Below are 25,546 nucleotides of genomic sequence, written 5' to 3'. Positions count from 1 at the left end.
TGTTTTGTCAATTATAAAACAAAAGCAATTTAGTGCACATTGACTGCTTGCAGATATATTTTTCTAGTTCTGCAAATTTCTGGACAGAATCTAAAAGCAATTTCACAGAAGAAATGGACGTGCCTGATTCAACTAATAAAAATAGTCTGGGACATTTAGGAATTTCACTTTCACTTTAGGCTTGCCAGAATTTTAATGGTTTTGGGTCAGGATTATTAATCATGTTGCTTCTACTGAATTCAAGTTTTTTCTCTGAACTTTTCCCAAGTAGAGACATTTTTGTCTCTCAAAAGAAATGTCAAATTGTTTGAGTATGTAACAGTGTGTTTAATGACATGTGAAAATTAATTATCCTCTTCTTTGTAAATATTTTAGGATTGCCAGTGACAATTTGGGCATGAAGATAAAAGAACAAAACCGACTCCTAACAATTGTTACTACAGAGAAAGAGTAAGTGTGCAATTGAAAACAAAACACAACTAATTAGTTTATGATCAAAGATAAAATTAAATGCTAATTTCCAGTGTGAGTCATAGAACCAACAAAAAGTAGTCCAAATCAACAAAATAGATGTATTGTCAAAGGTGTCAACAGCATATAAACAGTTTTATTTGATGTTAATAGTTTATAGTTTAATAAATTGTGTTTTTGTTGATGTAGCAGTAACAAGTTAACATTTTACTTTACCTCTTTTAAAACAAGAAGATATGTCTTCACCATAAGTTGTAATATTTTCCATTACTGTGTAGATCGGGTCCCTCAACTCTGGTCCTGGAGGGCCCAGTGGCTGTAGGTTTTCATTCTAACTCTTCTCTTAACTAGTGACCTGTTTTTGCTGCTAATTTACTTCTTTGGAATTTATTTTATTTGACTTGCTATTGAAAACTCGGATCTCCTTAATTGTTTCTTTTTTTCCTTAATTAGCAGCCAAACAATAATGAGCTACAAAATGAGCCAAAACATGATCAGGAAACTGTGTACATCATTCAGTACCTGAGAATTAAGAAAGGTGAAGGTCTCAGGAATGTTAATCTGCTCAGGTCCCCAAAACATTTTAACTGTGCTCTTAGAAAAGAGAAAAATCAACAATATCAGAAATGTCTGCTATTGCACAATGAGACCATGGAATTGAAGAATGGGTTTAATTAACAACAAGACTTGGCTCCTAATTAAGAAACTGGTTGGAGTGAAATTGGTTGGAGTTTGAGGCCCTGACTTAGTTGGTCTTCGTTAGCTCACTCACATCACATTAAGCAATTGAGTGGAATGATGAAGAAATTCAGGGGAACACATCTTAAAAAACAAGTCAATTAAAATAAATGCAAAAGGAGTTAATAAGCAGCAAAAACACATCTCTAATTAAGAAAAGGGGGAGAATGAAAACCATCAGCCACTGGCTCCCTCCAGGACCGAGTTGGAGACCCTGGGATAGATAATACACTATTACTGGGATAGATAGATAGATAGATAGTAAAGTAATTAAGTGTTAAAAATGCATATTTTTCCAGTAGCTTTTAATGTTAAGCAAGACATAACAAAAATAATCAAGTGGGAAATATGACTGAAAAATTGACCAAAAATAAATTAGTGTTAGATATGTAAAAATAAAAGTTTGATACTTAAGAAGCAAGAAAAATTTTGATATGTGAAAGTCAATTTCAGTGTGCTAATAAATAAGAAAATAAATAATCTTCGTTTGACAATTTTAGAGGAGAATTTTTAAACAAATACGAGCACAAGTTTTGGGATGCTAAATAAGAAAAGAATCAAGTAATGTAATGTATAAACAATGCTTGGCAAAATGTTTTTAGAAAAAAAAAAAATTGTTTACTTTTTAAATTTAACCACTCATATTTTTCCTCAATTTTCTGTGATCTTGGGCATCCTCATGGGAAAGACCTATTCTTCTTTAGACATTTGTTATCACTTCCATCCATGTCTTGTACTGACTCCCTATTGGTTTCATCCTCACCATCTGCTTTACCGTGCATCTCTCCACACCATAATTCTCTGTCTTTCACGCCACTTGCCTAAAGCACCTCAGCCTGTTTTTCCTCGGCACATGATAAATGCATGTTTAAATAAATGTAAAGTTAATCCTTTCCCTCAAATCTGTACTCATGTTCCTGTCTCTGTCTGACTCTGATTCCATTTCTGTCTTTTTGATCCACCATCTTTGTCAGTGTCTCACTCCCATTTATTTCTTCTTGTTCTTGTTTGTTACACAGATGCTTTTATCCAAGGCGATTTAAAAATCGCGTACATCCAATACTGCTCACTGGTTGGAAAGTACAAAATTCGACAAGAGCACAGAAAACAGTTTCAAGTAAAACAAAATAAATTATTAATTGTTAATGTGAAGAAAGAAGTCTTTTAATGAAATTTGGGCAGTAGTACAGGAAGCAGCAGAGAACAACAAGCACCCATTGCTTTGTGGTGCAGTTGATTTGATTTAAACACCCACTGTTCTAATAATAAATTACAAAATATGTCAAATATCCACCTTCAGTTCTTTGTAAATACTGGCAAACGTTTTGTTTTGTGTGGCAGTGAAGTGTGTAGACTGGTGTCTTGTGCATCTAAGAGTTTTGGCAGTCAGTTTTGCCTACTTGTTATTTTAATTAATAATATAATTCAATGATCAAGAGTCAAACTTACTAAAAACGAGGACAGACTACAGCTGGGCTGGTTCTCAAGTTAGATTATGTGCCAGAAAGCGTAAGTACTTTGTCTTCTAGGAAGAACACACTAATTAAAGCTAATTACCACCATTCCTTTTTGCACACAGCAGCTCCCAAAACCACATAGGAATTTGAAAATATAAATGGTGTGCAAAAATGGCATAGTGCAGTTTTTTTGTAACCACAGTAGTTAAAATGACTCCCAAAACCAGAAAGGAATCTAATAATATAAAGGCTATACAAAAAAATGGCAGTGTAGCTTTTCTGACCACAATAGTTAATCCATCCATTCATTTTCTAAACCATGTTAACCCAATTGTAGCTTTTGTCTTGGCACCATCGGATGTAAGGCACAAACCAATTCTTGTTTGGAGGATCAGGCCATCCCAGGGACCAGTCTCACACACACGCACACTCAGTAGTAGTGTTGATGTACTAGATGAAAAAGCAGAATCAAAACGGAGGCTGCTGGCCCAGTTCTCACCTCCATTTCACCCTGAACAAGTAACTTAAACTACCTGTCTTCCACTATAAATACAGAGATTTCAGAAAGTATTCAGCATTATTTTTAATGCATCTAAAAGAAACGTATGTGTGTTTTGTTTATTTGATATAAAGAGAGTGAAATGGTATAGTTAACTCATCAGGAAATCTCCATAAAATGATAAAATATCACATATTGCTAAATACTACATTGCTTCTGGTAGCATAATAATCATTTCACAACTATTTATATATCACTTTGAAATTCAAAAAGCATACAGTATATAGTAGATTCAGAAAGTGTTCAGACCCTTCACATTCTGTGTGTTTTAGATTAGTTTTAAGTGAATATATGTGCCATTTTGTCCATCAATCTATACTCATTAACCCATGATAACAAAGTGAAAACGTTTCAGAAAGGATTGCAAATTTATAAAATCAAAACCTGATATCTCTCTTATTCATATGAATATTCAAACCCTTAATTAAGTACTTTGTAGGAGCTGCTTTGGCAGCAATTACAGCATCAAGTCTTCTTGGTTAAGTAACTGTAAAGCTTTGCACATATGGATTTCGGCAGTGTATTCCATTCTTGCTAGCAGATGTTTTTCAAGATTCCTTAAATTGGAAAAGAAGTGCCTGTAAACTGCCATATTTCTCCACAGATGTTTTATGGGGTTTGTGTCTGGGCATTGGCTGGACCACTCACAGATAGTCAGAGACGTGTGCCAAAGCCAATCCAGCATTGTCTTGACTGTAGGTCGCATGCACTCTGGAGTTGGTATTTAGCTGTAGTTATCCTTATCTTAGTTCTGACCAGTGTCCCCGTCCCTGCTGAGAAAGCATTCCCATAGCATGATGCTACCACCATCATGCTTCACCACAGGATGATATTCAACTGGTGATGAGCAGTGCTTGGTCTTTGCCAGATACAGTGCTTCACAAAAGTTCTATTTTTGGTTCACAAACCAGAGAATATTTTTCCTTGTGTTCTCAGAGTTTTTTAAATTTGTGTTGTTTGGCAAATTCTAAACCTTCTGTCATATGCTCCTGATTGATGGAGTTCTGCTGAGATGGTCTCCTTCTGACAGGTTCACCTCTCAGCAGAGAAATTCTTACTTGGTCCATCTCAGAAATTCCCTTCTTGCCCAGGTACTCTGTTTGGCTGGATAACCAACACTAGAAAGAATTCTGGTGGTTCCAAACTTCTTCCATTTCAAAGTAATTGAGGCTACTGTGCTTCTAGGGACACTTTTAAGCTTTGCAAGTGGTTTAATCCCTTTGCCATTACCTGTGCCTTACCACAGTTTGATCACAGAGGTCTACAGAGGGTTCCCTGGACTTTATGGCTTGGTTTTTGTCATATACACCAGTGTTAATTTTGACAATACATTTTGATTTAGTTTTACACTTAGTCTGATAAATTGTATTTTAGTTTTAGTTACATTTTAGTCATTTAATTATTGTTAGTCAAGTTTTAGTGGACAAAAAGTAAAGCAACCAGTTAACTAAAAACATACAGTGCATCTTTGCAACCTAAACAGAAATTGAAGTTAATGCAGATTATCCCATGAGGACATGGGTAGTATTTGTAAACTAAAGTGTTAGTATAAAAATGTAGATACAGCAAGATAGATAGATACTTTATTCATCCCTAGAGGAAATTCACTTGTATTGTTACAGTTTTAAGTCATAAATAACATTGCCAGCCCTGATTAATCCTGTTACAAGAGTGTGTGAATGAGAGAGTTGTCAGAGGATGCACAGAGTATAGTTAGCAAAGTTAAATGAGTTTAAATCAAGAGTTCCCAAACTTTTTCGGCAGCAGACCCCTTTAGCAAAAACTTTTAAAACCGTTGACCCCCTAGTCATTTACTTTACTTACTCAAATTAATACATTTGTACAGTATTCAATATTAAATATTTCATTAGATATCAAACTTTTCATTTTAATCACTTGTAATTAATGATTGAAAAAGATAAAAGGACTACGGAATATGGCATTATCTTGTGCAACATTTAATATCAAAACCTGCACTAACGAAAATTAAAGCAAAAAAATACGAGCTGAGGTTTTTACATTTTGACTTTAATGAAATAAATATGTAAATTCAAAATAAGTATAAATAGTCCAAGCTGTACTTGTCTGCATTTCTTTTTGGTTCTGTCATATTATTATCTGAAGAAATAAAAACTTTTATTAACAAACAATTTCGACAGCCCCTGTGATAAAAAAAACAATAAAGTATGTACTTACTTGAAACAGATTTTTGTTCAAACTCAAATAAATAAACTGTGTCCTTTAATTTTCTTTTTCGTAGTACTGCTCCTTAATAAATAATTATATTTAAAGTTCAAATCACAAATAAGTACATGTCACATCAAACGAACTAATTTCTAGTGTTTTATGAAAGCATGGCTGCATAAGACTGATATAGATTCTGCTAATATGAAAATATCCATTGTCTCCGTCCCACTGAGGAAGTCCGACATGAAACGGTTTTCATGTCCGCACTGTTTGATGTGTTCGATAAGACAATGCACAGACATGTTTGTGCTACATGTATTTTCATGCATTCTTACGTGTGACTCTTTTAATGACACATTTTACCTTTTCGTTCACAAGTTTGGTATGTAATGTGTTTTTATCAAAAAAGTGTTTTTTTGAATTATTTTACTTCTTAATTAGGTACCTATTGGAATCATAGATATTTTGAAGTAACAAACAAATAGCAGTAGTAAGGGGTCTATTTTGCTGTCATCCCAAATTTTTTATTGAAACTCATCGACCCATAGAAAGTTCAAATCGACCCCAGGGGTTGATATCGACCACTTTAGGAACTCTTGGTTTAAATACTTGATATCAACAGTATAGAGTAACAGGGGTGTGGAAGAGTGCAAGGAGTGTGGACTGGGTGAGAAGAGTGCAGGACTGATTTGATGGGTACCAGCAAGAGTGAAAGGGATGTCTACAGGGCAGTTGTAAGACCAGCTATGTTATATGGTTGGAGATGAGTGGCACTGACCAAATAACAGGAGACAGTGTTGGGCGTATCAGAGTTTAAGATGTTAAGATTTACATTGGCGTGACAAGGATGGACAGGATTAAAAACAAATACAGTAGAGTCGCTCAGGATGGACATTTGGGGAGACAAAGTCAGAGAGAAGGTTGGTTTGGACCTGTGCAAAGGAGATGCTAGGCATTTGGGAGAAGGATGTTAGGATGGATCTCCCAGACAAGAGGGAGAAGAGGAAGGTCTAAGATAAGGTTTATGGATGCAGGAGAGAGGGCATGCAGGTGAGGGTGTAACAGAACAAGATGATAAGAACAGGAAAAGATCCGCTATAGGTAGAACTAACGGGAGCAGCCTAGAGAAAAGAAGAATATCTAATTATGGTATAATGCATTTTTATTTGCTTAGATTTTCAGAATGAATCATGTCAATTTTATGTGTAATTTGCCTAAGTATTTCACCTTATCTGTGACGCAGAAGATTTAATGTTTGCCTGTTCAGATCACGAAAATTGAACAATTTCTGTAGGTGTGCTACTTTTCACAAGCTTGTAGTTAAACAAAGCCTGAGGGAGAGAAATAGTGCAGTATTAATTAATATGGGAAAATAAGTCTTTTCTTAACATCGTTAACTCACTTTTTCATCAGGTGATCTGTAACATACATATGATTTTACTGTTTGTAGTTTCTTGGCTGTAACAGATATAAAAAGAAACAGTGTGTCTAATGAAAACTGAACTTTTAAGTCAGATATTCATGAGCTTGAACAATTTACAAAGGAAGACCGAGAGAAAATTCCAGCTAACAAGTACAAGGAAGCTTATAGATCGCTACAAAAAAGTTTGAAATTTATACTGGAGTCAGGCCAGTCAAGCGCAGCCTTATGGGCATTCATGAAAATGTTTTTCAAGTGCTAGATATTCCCTTAATTAATTTTATAATTTATTTTACCTGATTGATTATTCATATGTTTCTTTTGACACTTGTGTTTTAACCTAATAAAAAGAAAAGAGGTATGGAAGGAAAGCATATTCTGAGGGAGGAGGCAACAACTACTCTTTCATTTATTTTTTATTGGTCTCTCTTTTTGAGATGTACTAATTAAAAGCTGATGTATTTTGGAAAACTTGGCCAGCATTTCTGGTTTCTTGTGACAAAATTGCCCTGGCATAATTATAAATACTATAGTATGTTTATGAGATACTCAGGCCTTCTTTCAAATTTGATTTCATATTTAACTTACTTATTTATTTGAGGGATGTTAACAATTATCATTGTTCAATTAACTTATGTGAAGAGTTTACACCAAATAATGTTATTGATTATACATTAGTTGAAATTTGTATTGGAATATTTAATTGCCTTGCTCCATTGAAAACAATGACATAGACTTACTTGTTCTTCATTTAAATAGGCACATAAGGAAATATTTAAACTACATGTCAGGTACTTTTAATCCAGCAGCAGATCGACGCTTCAGCAAACTGTGCAGTAATGTGCTGAAGTACTAAAGTAGTACATCTGCGTACTAACCACATACAAATAAGTATGCCAGTTTGAGGTCACATTGCAGCACCTGCCATATCAAGCACTCGTAAAGAAAAAACATAATAAGCAGCGGTCAGAAACAGTTACAGAGACTATGTACAGTACAATGATAGAACCCGACATGTACCAGTGAGCATGGTTGACTTTAAGGTTTTGGCACATTTGGTTGTATGAGCCAGAGAACCACATTCCATCTAGAGTCACATTCGACAGCCATGTAGAAAACATTTTATCGACAAGACATAAGAGCTGAAATCCAACTAGTACAGTCAATAAGCTTGTACTCTTACCCATTTTTGATTATGTTAACAACTAATAGTTATATCACTAAATGTGCCACTACAAAGATGAAGATATAAATTAAATTAATGGTACTGTAGACACAGCATTTTCTAGGCAGGCATCGCTCATAGCCCTGTCATAAAGTTACTGCCTCTGTGTAGACTTGGGGAGTCACAAAACAAAATGGTTGTGTGTATTTATGCTAATGAACAGAGTACTGCAACCACTAATTCCTCACTCCCCTGATGCAGGCCTCCGGTGGAATGTTTTAGCCATGCAGGCAGCTTTCAGCCAATGATGGATTTACTATTTGTCTTAAACTTGGCACCAGACTATCTGGGCATATCCTGAACATTGAGTGCAATCAGAATGGCTGGTCTTGACTGCACCCTGACAGTTACAAGCTGCTTGTGCAACTGACTACAAGGCATATAGATATGCTTTTATTCCTGAACAATAATGAATAAAACACTGTTCAGCTAGGAATGGGAGACAGTGTATAACCCTTCTTTAACTAAAGAAATTCTTATACACATAATACAGTACATAACTAGAATCTTTTCTGTTATTTCTGTATTATTAAGCCTGGTATAAATGTATTGATGTGTTGATTATGAAATGTGACCACGGTTTATAAAAACAGGGTCTTATTTGTCATAAACTTCTATAAATCCTATACCAACACCAACCACCCATGTAATGCTACTGGATTACTACAAAAGATTGCAGAAAAATTTCTTTTGACTTGATAATTATGTTGGATGGACATGAAAACAATGAATGAAAAAAAGACATTAGTTATGAATGATACCAAACTGGAATTGAAGGTTGAAGTGAAATAATTAGGTGAACTTTACAAGCATTAGTTATTTAAAACAAAAGTGTCAGAAAATATGACAACATGAATAGTGACTGTTGAAGAGAAAAGATGACTGGCTTAGAAAATCAATGAAACCTCTTCTGAATAAATTAGTAGATTTGGAGGAGCAAAAGGAAAAATCTATTAGAAAGCTTAGAATAAGTAAATGTGTGAAATGATATTGTAATACTTACTTGTCCATGTTCTCCAGTGTTTTGTATCAAATCTAAAAATAATCAGAAAAATCATGAGTTATTCCATACCAACAAGAAAGGGAAGGAGTAATTTTGTTTAGAAAAAGTAGACCTTATTCTTCCCAAACTTTTTCTTTGATGACCACTGAAAATAAGGTTGCACATAATGATATACGACTGACTGCTAACTGTAGGCATCTGTTATGGTTTATATTTCCAGCTAAGCTGGTGGTATTGGTTGAAAACATCCACACATACAACTTCCTGCAGAGGGGAGGTGAAACTAAAAAAAACTTTCTCCTCAGTTTATTAAAAATTATTGGATGTCGAGAAAAATGTAAGGTAACTTTGCTACATCCTTGTAAAGTTTTAAAGATTTTTATGAGCAGTATATTGTACATGTCATAGGTGTCCTTAATCATTTGTTCTAATCCATCATTTATTTTAATTATCCACCTGTTCTGCATTGCTATTACAGTTTTTGACTGTTATATTGTACTCCTTTTGTTTTGCATCACTATGTTTTATAATTACTACTTTTATTACCTTTTTATTTGTCTTTTTTAGCCTTAACCCATCTTTCTGCTCCTTTGTACAGCTCTGTCACTCACCTGATAACAATTATATTTGCTAATAATACTTAATCGCATCTCTTGTAGTGTTTTCATTTTTCTTCTTTTTCTGCTTTTCTCTCTGTCTCAAATCAAGGGAAGAACTAATCTGACTGTTAACAAAAGTAATGAATTTTAGTAATCCAAAGTAAGAAGATACTGTGTACTTTTAATTTTTATCCTCTTGACTGCCTTACTACGAGTATATATGAGATTTAGCAACTGATATTTCAGCAGCTCACCATTTTTCACCATTTTTAAGGGAATCTGTGCATTTTAGGCATGTCATGATTGGTTGATTTCAAAGGAGAGGAATTTTGAGCTCTTTGATTTTAGCTTTATTTGGGGAAGCAGAATTTTGGGTGGTTGAGAATGAAAGATAGTCATATTCATCTTCTGTGTTTTGATTGTCATCCTGAAACTTTACTGGTGTCAGGTTGACAGTGGAAAATGTCAGATTTTCCATGAAGGTAGGAAAGAGTAAAAAAAAAAAATGTAGTTTTCTTTTTCAGCTTGAAATGTTACCCCTAAACAGAAAGATGTATAATATTCATTCGTTAACTTTCCTCATTTGGAATCTTAAGGGTTTTACTCAAGAACACAAGAGGAAAAGATGTCAGCCTTCTGAGTTCAAATATAACATTTTGCAGAAAATCCTCTAGAATATTAATGGTCAGCTTTGATTGAAATGAGGTTGGGCTCGCCAAGTTAATTCACACTGACAAATTAAGAAGACTAGAAGACTGAAATGTTTCATATACAAATCCATTAACTTCTTCGCTATTGAGAGAACATTGGGATCCTGAAGGGCTCTTCAATATTGTGGGTGGGGCGATGTGCATACTGAAATTACTTCTGGCTAGTGAATATAGCTCAAGGGGATCAGGCACTTTTTTTATAATTTAATTGCAAAAATTACTATTTCATTTGGGAGCTTTAAAAAAATCATTGTGTCAATAGAAGCAGCCATTTTTGTATCATCTGAAAAGAGCAGACCAATGGTATCTCTGGTTTAGTATTAAGCCTGGTGGAGGAAATCAAATCCCAAGAATCAACACAGTACTTATGAGACAGGCTGGCCATGCCACATTCACATGCCAACGGACAGGTGGTGTATATGAGTTTCAATGCTGGAAATTACATGTTAATGCCCTATGAATTTGGAGCTACAAGTAGAATAGTTCAGAGAAAGCAAAACTACCTGAATTGTCCAAGTTGTGATGTAAAGAGGACCTTTCACACTTGTTAATTGTATAAAATAAGAAAATCTAACCAAGTCGGCCAGAAATTGAATTGCATACATATTTAATCAATTTTACCTTTAATTACTTTTTTTGCAGACCAAGTAGTAAATTAACAACAATCTCATGTTTCTCTGAATAGTCCAACCATAAACTCACATGAATGGACTAAAGTGGGAAGGTGAATTTTTAAAAAACAGACTTCCAAGTAATCCAATAGCATGTTAACACAGTAGTAGCTTTCACTGCTACATTGATTCTTGTGATTTTTAATTTTTCCACAAATACAACATCACCAGGTTAGTATTGAGCAACCAAATGTGCTCAAAATTGTATTTAAAAATGTTTAATGTCACAGGCAGACAAGAAAGATGGTAGAGTCTACATGTCTAATATTGATTGGAAGAGATGACAATATCCTCCAGCCTCCTTTTAGAAGAGAAAATGACCACCGTGGATATCACACACACAGGTGCACAAGTCCAAGACCACACAATAACATCACCAGCTTTAACTAGTTCTGTAACAACTGAGGATTTGCTCAGTGCACATTTTTGGATAGTTTTCAAGACATTCTTTGTATATGTTCAGTTTAAAAAGAAGCAATGATGCCACAGATGGCAACCACAGCTGAAGCCGATTTATCTACTCTACATGTGAGATATGAAAAGGTAAGTGCTGTGTTCCCTTTTAAAATTTGATCATCACTGCATAAAGTTTTCTTTTGGTATGCAAAGCAAGACTTCACATTATTTGCAGCAATATTGTGGGGGACTCTTGTTGTTGTTCTTCTTTTTTTCTTCTTCATCCAGGTTCAAAGTTAAAATATTACTTTGCAAATTTTATAGCAACTGGCCCTATTTGCAGTGTAGTCAGGATTATTGTTCTACTTTGCCACAGTGACTCAAGACTTCACATGTGTTATAATTCCATGCTTCCTTAGTATTCTTATTTTTAAAGCATGCGATGTGTAGTACTTTACAAGGATCAACGTGCAAGTATACAGTAAATGCTAGTGGTCATATAGCCTGACGAAAGTATGGGGCTTCCAGTTCTGGTTGAAATGCTAGAAATTGTATAAACAGCTTCATGTCTAAACTGCTTCTTGTTTTGTTGTTTTTAGGTGACAAATAAAGGGATTGTTGTTCAGTCTGCACTGCTATGGCAGCTGTAATTTGATATAGGTTATGTTCCCTTTTAAGTCATTTTAGATTTGAGTTGTACCACTGAGCCTTCTACTTTAATTCACTCTATTTATCTTGAACTTCAGTTTTAATTTGTAAGACAGTACCTTCTCTGTGAAGTTCACATGTTCTCCTTTACTCACAGTGCATTTTTATATAGTTGTGATTATTTACACAGAAAAGAGTGATCACATACATTAGGTTTGATTGATTTTTGTAAATAGTGCAGAGTTTAAATACACGGATAAATCACACCTTAGGTAAACCTTATGAGAATTTGCTTAATGTATTTATCAGCTGTTTCCACATTTTACAGCAAACATAAAACAGCAGTAAAGACAATTGTTTTATAAAACTAGCACCAAGTGCTCAAACACTGAGGTTGGGGCCTTAAAACTTAAGATTGCCATTTTCATATATTGAGTGCATATAAAAAGTATTCACCCTTTGCAAATTCTCATATTTTATTGTTATACAACATTGCATCAACATAGATTTATTTGTGCGTTTTGACATTGACTAACAGAAAAGTATTACAAATATAAGAAGCAAAATCATTGATCACGCAAGTTTTCACCTTCTTTGAATCAGTATTTAGTAGACGTACTTTTGACAGTCATAAGAGTCTTGAGTATGTGTGGATAGATATTTGTTTTCTATCAGCTTTGCACATCTTGACGCTGCTGTTTTTTCCAGTTCTTCTTTGAGAAACTGCTCAAGCTCTGACAGGTTATATGGGTAAGTGAATAGTTGCATTGACCACTCCAAGACTTAAACATTGTTGTTTTTCAGCCATTACTGTTTAGCTTTGACTTCATGTTTGAGGTTGTTGTCTTGCTTGAAAACAACTCTTCTCCCAAGGCAGAGGTTTATTGCAAACTGCATCGGGTTTTCCTCCAGGATTTCACTGTATATTGTTGCATTCATTTTAACCTCATAAGCCTTCCAGGGCCAGCTGCAGAAAAGCATCCCATAGCATGATGCAGCCACTACCCTTTCCACCGTGGGTATGGTGTGTTTTTCATAATGTACAGTGTTCAAACATCGCTTTGGTGTGATGGCGAAAAGTTCAATTTTGGTCTCATTATCAATGGAACATTCTTCCAGCTGCTTTCAGAGACTCCAATGTGGATTGTGTGTATTTTAGCAGTGTCTTTCTCTTTGCCACTCTCCCATAAAGCCGTTACTGGTAAACACCCAGACAATAGTTGTCGTCACAGTCGCTCAAGTCTCATCACTGTAATTTATAACTCCTTCAGAGCTCTCGTTGGTCTTTTGTTGGCCTCTCCTCTCATCTCCTTTTGCACAACCACTTAGTTTGTGTATACAACCAGCTCTAAGCAGATTTACTGGTGTTTCATCCTCTTCCATTTCATCATGATTGATTTAAGTGGATTCCAAGGAATATTCAGTGACTTAGATGATTTCATTGTCTCCATTCTCTGATTTGTACTTTTCATGGACACATAATTGCATAGTTAGGCCACCACACTGACTCACAAGTACCTTCTACATATGGTTAGGTTAATTTATACTACAATCAATTAAAACCCCAGGCAGGTAATTTCCTTTAAACTAATTCTGTGAATTCTAAAACCAATTGTCTGCACCAGTGATGATCAGGTGTGTCGTTTTAATACTTATGCAATCAATTATTTTGTGTTTTATATTTGTAACTAATTTAGCCCACTGATCTGTCTTTATTTTGACATTAAAAACTCTTTATCTGTTGATAAGTGTCATAAAAGACAAATAAAATACATGTTGCATAATAATAAAATGTGATAACTTCTAAAGGATGAATACTTCTTATTATAGTATATATATATATATATGTGTGTGTGTGTGTGTGTGTGTGTGTGTGTGTGTGTGTATGTATATATACACTCACCTAAAGGATTATTAGGAACACCATACTAATACGGTGTTTGATGCCCAATTGGCACTAAGGGGCCTAAAGTGTGCCAAGAAAACATCCATTACACCACCACCACCAGCCTGCACAGTGGTAACAAGGCATGATGGATCCATGTTCTCATTTTGTTTACACCAAATTCTGACTCTACCATTTGAATGTCTCAACAGAATATATATATGTATGTGTATGTATATATCAATGATATAGTGATTTAACCACGCCGGCCAGAAATAAAAGACAAAGCTGTGAGGACAGCTGCTGTACAGGCTTTTAAATATAAGGCAACGCGAGATACAGATCATGCAGCAGCACACCAAACCAGCAGCTGATCGAGCAAATAAGAGGCAAAAAAAAACTGTATTTGTTTCCTATTGTATCACTGTTTAAGAGGGGTTGCAGAGAGCACCGCGTCTCCTTAGGTCGCTTCAACCTCCCCTCTTCACAACACGAGCGGCAGAGACAGAAGTGGCTGGCCATGTAGCACAGGCCTTGGGGTTGACAAGTGAAGCAACAGGGCAAACCCACTATAAATAATCATTTTCTTTTGTACATTTACAGATTTTACTAATATGCTGCGCAACTAGGGTTGGCACCAGGAGTGCTTGTCCCTAGTGTGTGTTGTATATATATATTTATATTTATTTATTTATTTGTTTGTATACAGTGTGTATATATATATATATATATATATATATATACACACACACACAGTCTTCGGAAAGTATTCACAGTACATCACTTTTCCACATTTGTTATGTTACAGCCTTATTCCAAAATGGATAAAATTCATTTTTCCTCAGAATTCTACACACAAAACCATAATGACAAAGTGAAAAGTTTACTTAAGATTTTGCATATTTATTAAAAAAAAAAATTGAAAAGCACATGTACATAAGTATTCACAGCCTTGCCATGAAGCTCAAAATTGAGCTCAGGTGCATCCTGTTTTCCCTGATCATCCTGGAGATTGAGTCCACCTGTGGTAAATTCAGTTGATTGGACATGTTTTGGGAAAAGGCACACACCTGTCTATATAAAGCCCCACAGTTGACAGTTCATGTCAGAGCACAAACCAAGCATGAAGTCAAGGAATTGTCTGTAGACCTCGAGATAGGATTGTCTCGAGGCACAAATCTAAGGAAGGTTACAGAAAATTTCTGCAGCCATATCACCCTGTAGCCCTAGACTGGTTGCCCACAGAAGCTAAGCAGGTTGAGCCTGGTCAGTACCTGAATGGGAGACCTTCTGGGAAAAACTAGGTTGCTGCTGGAAGAGGTGTTAGTGAGGCCAGCAGGGGTGCTCACCCTGTGGTCTGTGGGTCCTAATGCCCCAGTATAGTGATGGGGACGCTATACTGAAAAAAAGCACCGTCTTCGGATGAGCGTTAAACCGAGGTCCTGACTCTCTGTGGTCATTAAAATCCCAGGATGTCTTCGGAAAAGTAGGTGTTACCCGGCATCCTGGCCAGATTTGCCCATTGGCCTCTGACCGCATGGCCTCCTAATCATCCCCATACACTGGATTGGCTTCATCACTCTGTTCCTCTCCACCAGTAAGCTGGTGTGTGGTGGGCGTTCTGCCACTATGGCTGCCGTCGCATCATCCAGGTGGATGCTGCACACTGGTGGTGGTTGAGGAGATCCCCTTGATGTAAAGCGCTTTGAGTGCTTGAAAGCGCTATATAAATGTAATAAATTATTATTATTATTAAGGTCCCAATGAGCACAGTGGCCTCCATAATCCATAAATAGAAGAAGTTCAGAAACACCAGGACTCTTCCTAGAGCTGGCCGGCCATCTAAACTGAGCGATCGGGGAGAAGGGCCTTTTCAGGAGATGACCAAGAACCCGATGATCACTATGTCAGAGCTCCAGAGGTCCTCTGTGGAGAGAGGAGAACCTCCAGAAGGACAACCATCTCTGCAGCAGTCCCCAATCAAGCTTGTATGGTAGAGTGACCATACGGAAGCACTCCTTAGTAAAGGCACATGGCAGCCTGCCTGGATTTTGCCAAAAGGCACCTGAAGGACTCTCAGAACATGAGAAACAAAATCCTCTGGTCTGATGAGACAAAGATTGAACTCTTTGGTGGAATGCCAGGCGTCACGCTTTGGAGTAAACCTGGCACCGCTCATCATCAGGCCAATACCATCCCTACAGTGAAGTATGGTGGTGGCAGCATCATGCTGTGGGGATGTTTTTCAGCGGCAGGAACTGGGAGACTAGTCAGGATAAAGGAAAGATGACTGCAGCAATGTACAGATACATCCAGGATGAAAACCTGTCTCCAGAGCGCTCTTGACCTCAGACTGGGCGACGGTTTATCTTTCAGCAGGACAACGACCCAAAGCACAAAGCCAAGATATCAAAGGAGTGGCTATAGTACAACTCTGTGAATGTCCTTGAGCCAGAGCCCAGACTTGAATCCGATTGAACATCATTGGAGAGATCTTAAAATGGCTGTGCACCGGCTTCCCATCCAGCCTGATGGAGCTTGAGAGGTGCTACAAAAGGAATGGGCAAACTGGCCAAGGATAGGTGTGCCAAGCTTGTGGCATCATATTCAAAAAGACTTGAGGCTGTAATTGCTGCCAAAGGTGCATCGACAAAGTATTGAGCAAAGGCTGTGAATACTTATGTACATGAGATTTCTCAGTTTTTATTTTAATAAATTTGCAAAAACCTGAAGTAGATTTTTTCACGTTGTCATTATGGGTGTTGTGTGTAGAATTCTGGGAAAAAATGAATTTAATCCATTTTGGAATAAGGCTGTAACATAACAAAATGTGTAAAAGTGATCGCTGTGAATACTTTCTGGATGCACTTATATACACGCATATATAAATGATGTTTTGTATCCTAATCTTGTTGAGCACTTTAAGGATGGCAAAGGTACTCTTTAAAAAGTGTGCACTGGTTTTACAGTCTACATTTTTAGGCAGTCATATTATTATTATATGCATTTATGTAAGGTGTTTTATTTTCTCTCAAAAATATTTTCTAATGCCTTGTTGTAATCACATTATTTTGCTAAGAAAGATAAAAGTCCCTCAGATTTTTAGAAAACGTTTGCACAACATATACAAAAGTAGTCCAAGAATGGTGACACAAAATTTATTTAAGACATCCAAAACCATAGCATCAGTAAATATTGTTGATCAAAGGAAATATTCTTCTTGGATAGTATTAATGTGATGACTATTTTGAAAATAATGCTCTTTTTGTAAATATACTTTATTTTAATCATCAGCAAGGTAAGTTTTTTATTTAACCTTGCATTTCCTTTGTTTAAAACTATGGAGCCTTTGGGTAAGAACATAATTAAGACATGAAGTGTCAGGTTTTGCATCACTGTCTAAACTAGATAGGCAACTCTGCTGTGCATGACAAATATATTGCTAGTTTTACCTAGTGGTTGTCATTCCAGAGTTTCAGATGCTGTTTAAACACACTGCATGTTAAAATTAAAGTTTAGACAGATCATTACTGTTCAGATTGTTTTGCCTTTTTGGGGTCTAAATAAAGCATTACTTTTCTTATAGAGTATGTACTTATAATAAGTAGGTCATAGTTATCCAGAAAAAATTCTTTATAATAAAAGCAACAAAATCTAGGTAGCAATTTTCTTATTTAAGAGGGCAAATGACAATTTTGCCTTGATGGCTTATATCATTTGTTTCACAGTTGTGACACATTCCATGCATCATTCACTGTGATCAAAAATGTCTCAAGACATCTCTGTCACAGAATCTGTCCTCCTTCTTCTTGTGAATTTCTAAATGAGAGAATGAGCTGCAGTCATTCTAAGCCTGACATTGTATTCAATTTGATGGGTTTGGTTCTCATAATGCGAAACACATTTGGCAGTATTGATGTTTTATTAAAGTGTCATGAGTTCATGAAGTCATGAAGAACACAATATTGTGTATGAGATTATTAATGACAGACTCCAAGTGGGGTGCAGGCTTCAGGCAAACACAAGGACAAGAATGACACTTTAGTCATCAATTATAAGCGGTTATTATAAGCCTATACATTCTTTATTAATTATACTGTTACCAAAATCAGCTTCATTAAAAACAACAAGCTTCTAGAAATATGTTATTCCTATGCAATAATTTTAATATGTTAAAATGCAAATGATATTTTATGATGTGTATTTAATAGTTCCCAAAAAATGTTAGTGAATTAAAAGCATTAATACAAACTATATTGCTTGCATATTTTATAAATATTTATATTTTACATGCTAGTCGTTTTCTGAATATATCTAAATCATCCCATTTTGAATTACAACACACAAGTCTCAACTTCTCCATATTGAATGAAGCTAGAAGCTTTATTTTATCGTAATCAGGGAACAGTACAGATGCCCTTGTATGCGCAAGTTAGTGTCATTGTTAGAAGATGGCGGTACAACAGTAATAAGCAAATGAATATGATAAGGAGATGTGACTGAAGTGTTTAAAATTATGAATGGAATTACTGCAGTGGATTGAGACTGTGACTTTAAAATTAGTCCAGCCAGAACACAGGGATGTAGTTGGAAACTTGTTCAGGTTAAATTTCGCACAAATATTAGGACGTTTTAACTTTATACAAAGAACCATAGACAGAAGGAATAAATGCCCAAGTAGTGTGGTAGACAGCAGGACCTTAGGGACTTTCTAAACTCGACTTGATATTATTTTGGAAGAAATAAATGGATAGGACTGGCAAGCTTTGTTGGACTGAATGGCCTGTTCTCGCCTGGATTGTTCTAATATTCTGGAGGTGTAGAGACATTAAAGTTGTGCTTTCACCATGGAAGTATCATGACTGGTGGTATTACAGTTTGGTAATGGTGGCATTACTGTTTTAGCATAAATCTTCATAGAACAAAAAGGCCTTTCAGCAAGTTGGGTCACAAGAGCTGACATAGCATTACTTAGCTGTAATTTACCTTGTTTGTTATAAGTTAGTGGCCATCCAGAAAGGTTTCTTGTTATTATTAAAGAACATTTGGATGATAAGGACAAGCATGAGCGTTGGATGGAATTTAATGTGGACCGGTTTTATTTCTGCAGTGTTCTCTACAGTTGTTGATAAGTCACAATTACTTCTAAAGATGTCAGCAGTAGACTGTATTGTATACTTTATAATACCTCCTTAAATTGATGCACATTCCTGCAGCTAATATCTGCTTCAAAATGTATTAGAAGTGTTTTAACCTGACATGAATTATTGTAGAATAATGATAACATACCACTGCCTGTACCAATTTAATATTGTTAACATAATTAAATATTTATTAATACCTGCTTATAATGGATACCTAAACTACCACCGTAATGTTACAATGACAAGTTAAATACATACCGGTATTTAATATTTAAGTAGAATATGTTATTTATTTATTTTGTAGGTACATCTAATATGTCATGTGATCTTTTAAGCTGCTTAATCCAGACCAGAGTCACAAGGGTGCAGGATCCTGTTCCAGCCAGCATAAGGGCACACAGCAGGAACTAAATCCTAGACTGGACGCCAGTCCATCACAGGATCACCACACACACACCAACGCTGATTAAAGCCAGTTTTAGCGTCACCATTTCACCTAACCTGCATGTCTATGGACAGTGTGAGGAAACCGTAGCACCCAGAGGAAATCCATGTAGACATGGGAAAAACATGCAAACTCCAAGCATGGAGTACCTAGGTTCGAACCCTGGTCTCCTTATTGTGAAGCAGCAACCATCTTACCACCCAAAATCTAATATGTAAAACTAAATTTGTGTTTGTGTGTTTATTTGGTCAGTATGAAAATCCACACTGTTGATTTTGTAGACATCCCCGTTGTATTGAGGAGGACCTTATGCTATGTTTTGTTTTGAAATTTGACCATACCTGCATTTTAATAGGGAAGAGTCCCAAGAAGGCATTTTGAGGACTTGCCTCGGAATCCAAAGTTGCTTCCACAGTGGACTTATTCAGTACAATTTTAATTTGGGGAAAATATTTTAATCTAATAAAATATATGTATGTAGTGATTGCACATACACTTTATTTACAGTAACTCCAGGCTGCACAAGTTAACCACCTATTTACAAATAGTGAAGACTGAACTTCATGAAATTAGCTTGTCCATGAGTTCATTGAAATTTCTGATATGTTTAGAAATTTGACCAAGTGCGAAATGCATTGAAGTCGGTGGGAAGAAGGAAATGAACTAATGTTATGTATATTTTAGTTGTATTTTAAGTGTCCCTTAGGGCTAAGAATTTGCCTGCCATCTATGCTGAAACAATTCTTGTGGTCAAAATGTGACCTGAGCAGTTTGAGACAGTAGTGAAACCACTGTGCTAGCCGTCCTCAAACAACAAAAGATGGAACAATAAACACAAGAAAATAGAGCAAATACCCATAAACCAGCAATAAGTTACATTTCTATATTGTGACATGTGAGTCCCTGTCTTGCACCCAAAACATGAGACTGAGTCTCGGTACTTTAGCAAAACCAACTTTATTCCACTTGAAGCAGGAACAGCACAGTTATTTATCAGAAGGGGATCTACCATTCCTAAAAACAGACACGCAATCAGGCAGGGTTGTGGCCAGGTTAGTGGCCAAATAATAGAGGTCCTTTATTTATAATGTTCCTGCATCACCCATCGACAATGGCAACTTATACCGAACAGCGTCAGCTCGGATTTGCTTTGTGACGAGCCACTGCAGAGTTGGGACCGCGGTTGCCCTGGTGATGGATAAGCTGTCTTCCCAAGCGCGACGATGAGTGCTTAGTGATAGATGCTCTTTGCCGTGTCCTGCCGCTTTGTCCCAAAAGAGTTTAGGAAACCTTAAAAAATTAAGGAATGCTTAAATCACACATCAGATCTCAATGATCAAAATATTCAAGTGAAAATCTTTACTGAGTAATACTGTGTAACTTGTTGAGAACAAAATAATGTTACAACGGTTCATGGAAACCAGAAATACCAACCCATTGAGGGTTGAGTTCAACATCAAACTGCAAATCAAAATCGAAAAATTGAAAAAACAGGCTGATCCATCTTGTGTGAATTTCATCAAGGCAACGCATAATGTGACTCAATAGTATGTATGGCCCCCACATGCCTGTGTGCACTTCTGACAATGTCTGGTCATGCTGCTAATGACTTGATCAGTGAATCACTGAGCTCCTGCACAGTCTGTGCGCACTTGAGAGTGTTGGATGCACCGTTACCAACGCCCACAGGTTCTCAATTGATTCAGGTCTGGGGAACGCAGGCTGACCAATGGCATTGATGCCTTCATCATCCAGGAACTACCTGGCCACATGAGGCTGGGCATTGTCCTACACCAGGAGGAACCCAGGGCTCACTACACCAGTGTAAGATCTGACAGTGGCTTTGAGGGTTTCATCCTGTACCTACAGCAGTCAGGATACCATTGCCTACAATGTGGAGGTCTGCAGGACTCTTCAAGGATATGCCTCCCCAGACCATCACTGACCTACCGCCAAACCAGTCATGGTTGATGATGTTACATCATCATAACGCTTCACCACCAGACTTTTTCACGCTCTGTCACACGTGCTCAATATGAAACTACTCACATTTGTGAAGGAATGGGGCTCCAATGGCGGAGCTGTCAATTATGTTATTCTCTGAAAATGCCAATCAAGCCTCATGGTGATGGTCTGGGAGCACAGGTCTCACTGGAAGATATTGGGCCCTCATGCCACCCTCATGAAGTCTGTTTCTGACAGTTTGGTCAGAAACATGCACACCAGTAGCCAGCTGAAGGTCATTTTAGGGCTCTGGCAGTGTTCCTCCTGCTCTTCCTCACACAAAGGAGCAGATACCGTTAAGCTGCTGGGCTGATGCCCTTCTACAGCACTTTCCTTGTGTAATGTCCCATCTCCTTGTATCTCCTCCACACTCTGAGACCATGCAGTGGGACATGGCAACCTTGCAGTGGCACATATGTGCCATCCTAGAGGAGCTGGACTACCTGTGCAACACAATTCAACTGCATGTACTACCTCAGGCTACCAGTAGTGACAAGGACACTAGTAAAATGAAAAACTAAAGAAGAATCAGTCAGGAAGGATGAGGAGAGTGCAATTCTCTGTGGCCACCACCTGCAAAACCATTCAATTTTTGGGTGATATCTTACTATTGCCTCTCAGTACACCATTTGTCACTTTATTTTCACCAAAGAGGGTGAAGTTGATTCACAGTCATTTATGCTTCCCAAATGTACAGATTGATATCCCTGATGCTTAACTGACTTTGTGTTAGATTGTAATAATTAAGTGTTACCTTTTTTTTTTGAGCAGTGTATTTATTATTGCGCTACAGAGTTCCAGTATGTGGGTTACTGATTGGCCATCCAATGAAGAAGGGAGCAGATGCTGATATTCCAATCCCGCAGCCAGAGTCCATATACGGAAAGGAGGATGGGCCAAATGAATGCATAAAATACCATAAACCCTGTGAACTAACAATAGTAACAAGTTTTATTACTGTTTCCAAGACATTTCTATCGTGTTGATGGAAGAAAAAAGTGTAACGAATCTGCATAGATACTGTAGATCTGACAGAACTGGCATTTATTTTGTATATCAAGCACATCTTTTTGTAGTTCAAACTTCATTTTTTTGTTTCAATTCTATTGTTACATCAGAAAGGTAGAAATCCTTGCAAATAGTAAAAATATTTTGTCGTATTATTATTTGACAGGTTCTCCATTTCATGTGTTTTCTGACTCTGGAATGAGGAGGTCGAGCTCTAACGCTTTGTTTTGAGTAGGCATTACGATTATGGCTGATTGAGTATTCTTTTGAACCGCTATCCCAGAGAGCATATGATATAAGAGATCACCATTATATACAATGAAGATACATGGCACAATGAATCTGTGCAGAACAACAAAGTATTTTCATTATATTCTCATTATACTCAGTCAATGTACCCCTCAAATAAAAATACAGGTTTTTTTTTTCTTTTTTAAACGCATGTTGGGTGCAAATGCTGGAGTAGAGGAACCACCCATGCCAGAAGCAGTTCAGGCAGCAACTTAAATGTGAGGTGAAATATGCTTACAGTTTTGTGTTGTCATGCTAGCCACACAAAGCATTATGCAGCTGTGGGGAAAAAAATGTTTGTCTAAACCTGCCACACATGCCAATTTCCAGGAAAATGTTTGTCAAATATAACATACTGGGGGGCAAAAAGTGCTTTGGTGAATTTCTCTAATTAACACTAGTTACAAATATAAGAAACAATAATTAGAAACAATAATATACAGTACTTGTTTTTTTTGGGTTTTTTCCTACATTTCAAGTTTACTGAAATTTTGTGCAGATCCTATGGCTAATTAACTATTTAGGCAAATTTTCTCTTTCAATAGGTTGCTTTTGTATCTCTAGATTTATATTCCAGATTTTCAATGCAGTTCATAAATGTTGAAATAGTGGTGTGTGTGTGTATGTATATATATATATATACATACATATATAGTGAGTATTGTTTTGTTGCATTAAAAAAAGATAAAATTATTCTTGAGGCATCTGTTTATTACAGCATCATCAGCACATTACACTACATTTGCCTAACTGCACAGTACAATTGCATCACAGTAAAGTAATTGTTTTCGCCTGGCTATTGGTCAATTAAGCAGTGTCCCAGCAAGCTAAAGCGTAGGTTCGTTTTTCAGTTTTAAATTTATTGCATCAAAGTTCTTTATTTGTATTACATCTAGGTAATTATTTGTTTATATCGGTCTTCAATCCTCAAAATTGACATATATGGAAATCTCAAGTGACCCTGTGTGAAAGGATATTTCAGCAATGTGGTTACTGGACTTGTGCTTAGTGTTGCCAGGCTCAGCCACCCATGTCTTTAAAATGGTTTAAAAAATGTTTTCATATGTTGCTTGTCTCCTGGTGACTTTAAACTAGTACTTCAAATTTGGCTGGTTAATTGAACTGATCAGTAAAATCGGACTTTCATCTTTGCTACTTGTACCATTTGCCTTATTTTTACATTTGTAGGCAACATGCTATTTCTCACCAGGTCCTGTAGTTTGTAGTTACAGTACTAGAGCTTTATACAAATAAAAGTTTATCTTAACTGAATGTTGGAGAATGAGTACATCATGTGTTATCTTCTTCAAGCAACGTATGACAGTGTTTTTTCAGTTAGTTCATGAAAGTGAAATTAACCTGTTGTTACATTTTGGTTCTTACTTTCTGTTCCATTTTTTTCATGGAAATACCTGTTACCTGTTTATTTCTGTTCTCTGCCAACACTGGTTAAACCATACTGTTTAAGGCAGTATTATCTTAGATCCCTTTCTCATCAGGCCTACTCTTAATTTTATCCTCTCTAGAAATAGCTGCTGTCTCTGACTGTCTGGAGGCACACATACTGTAATTAGAACAAAATGAAAATGTGTCTTATCAGTATGATTTTTCCTCCCTATTCAAAAACCACTGACGCTGCCTTCAGTCAAACTTGCAGGATCACCTAATAGGTTCACAGAAAAATTGTAGACTGCAAAAAAAAAAGTTTCCAGTTTTGATAGTGATTAGGAAAATACAGGCGTTATTAAATATTTATCCATTTAGGATTTTTCCCTGTCTCTCTTTTTAGTCAACTACAGGAAATGAAAGCAGAATTAGAAAATGAACTTCGAATACTGAAAGAAGAGCTAAAAGCAACAAAAGTTGAAAATGAAGACATGAAGGTAAATGTTAAAATTTTATAAATCTGCCTATAATGTAGAAATGTACCTAGAAGTCATGAAATCAACAAGTAGTTTTGTAAAGCAACACATATTTTTACAATCTTCACAGTTGGTACTTATTAATATTTAATGCACCTCACTGTTGCAAGCAATGAAATAGTTCATACTTCTAAAGCAGATTTGTTTTCTACACAGGCATTGAAGAGTCGCCCACTAATCAGCAGTTACTTCTAAATCAACTTATAGGTCAGCTCAAAGTTCAGGAGTAAGTCTTTTTTTTTTTGTACATTCAAATTAGTTTAAAAGAATATTGTATAATATTTTTCTCACCATTGTAAATATATACCTTGTGTGTGTGTATTTTTATATATATATATATATATATAATACACTATGTGTGTATATATATATATATATATATGTGTGTGTTATATATATATATATATATATATATATGTGTGTGTATAATATATATATTATAATATTGTGTGTGTTTTATATATATATATATGTGTGTGTGATATATATATATATATATATATATGTGTGTGTGTTATATATATATATATGTGTGTGTGTTATAATATATATATATATATTATATATATATATTATATATATGTGTATATATATATACAGTCATGTGAAAACATAGGACACCTTGAAAGCAGTGGTTTTTTGTAACTTTAAAAGGTTTTTCCCCGTTCAAAAATCGGGAAAATAACCAAATCAAAAGAAAACTAAAAAATTTTTTTTCAAGGGCCCCCCCCCCCAAAAAAATGGGTCATTCCCCAAACAAAAA

General features: G+C 36.1%; 1 long non-coding RNA gene across 1 annotated transcript; it reads left to right on the top strand.

The window, feature by feature from the left end:
* The first annotated feature begins 375 nt into the window (after positions 1-375).
* Positions 376-24,954, top strand: LOC120522647. Its single transcript, XR_005632458.1, has 3 exons — positions 376-450; positions 24,651-24,744; positions 24,940-24,954. It is a non-coding gene; the product is annotated as an uncharacterized LOC120522647 (long non-coding RNA).
* The last annotated feature ends 592 nt before the right edge of the window (positions 24,955-25,546 follow it).

The sequence above is a fragment of the Polypterus senegalus genome, unplaced genomic scaffold (assembly GCF_016835505.1).
Source record: "Polypterus senegalus isolate Bchr_013 unplaced genomic scaffold, ASM1683550v1 scaffold_3569, whole genome shotgun sequence".
NCBI lineage: Eukaryota > Metazoa > Chordata > Cladistia > Polypteriformes > Polypteridae > Polypterus > Polypterus senegalus.
This window is presented reverse-complemented; position numbering and strand designations above follow the sequence as displayed.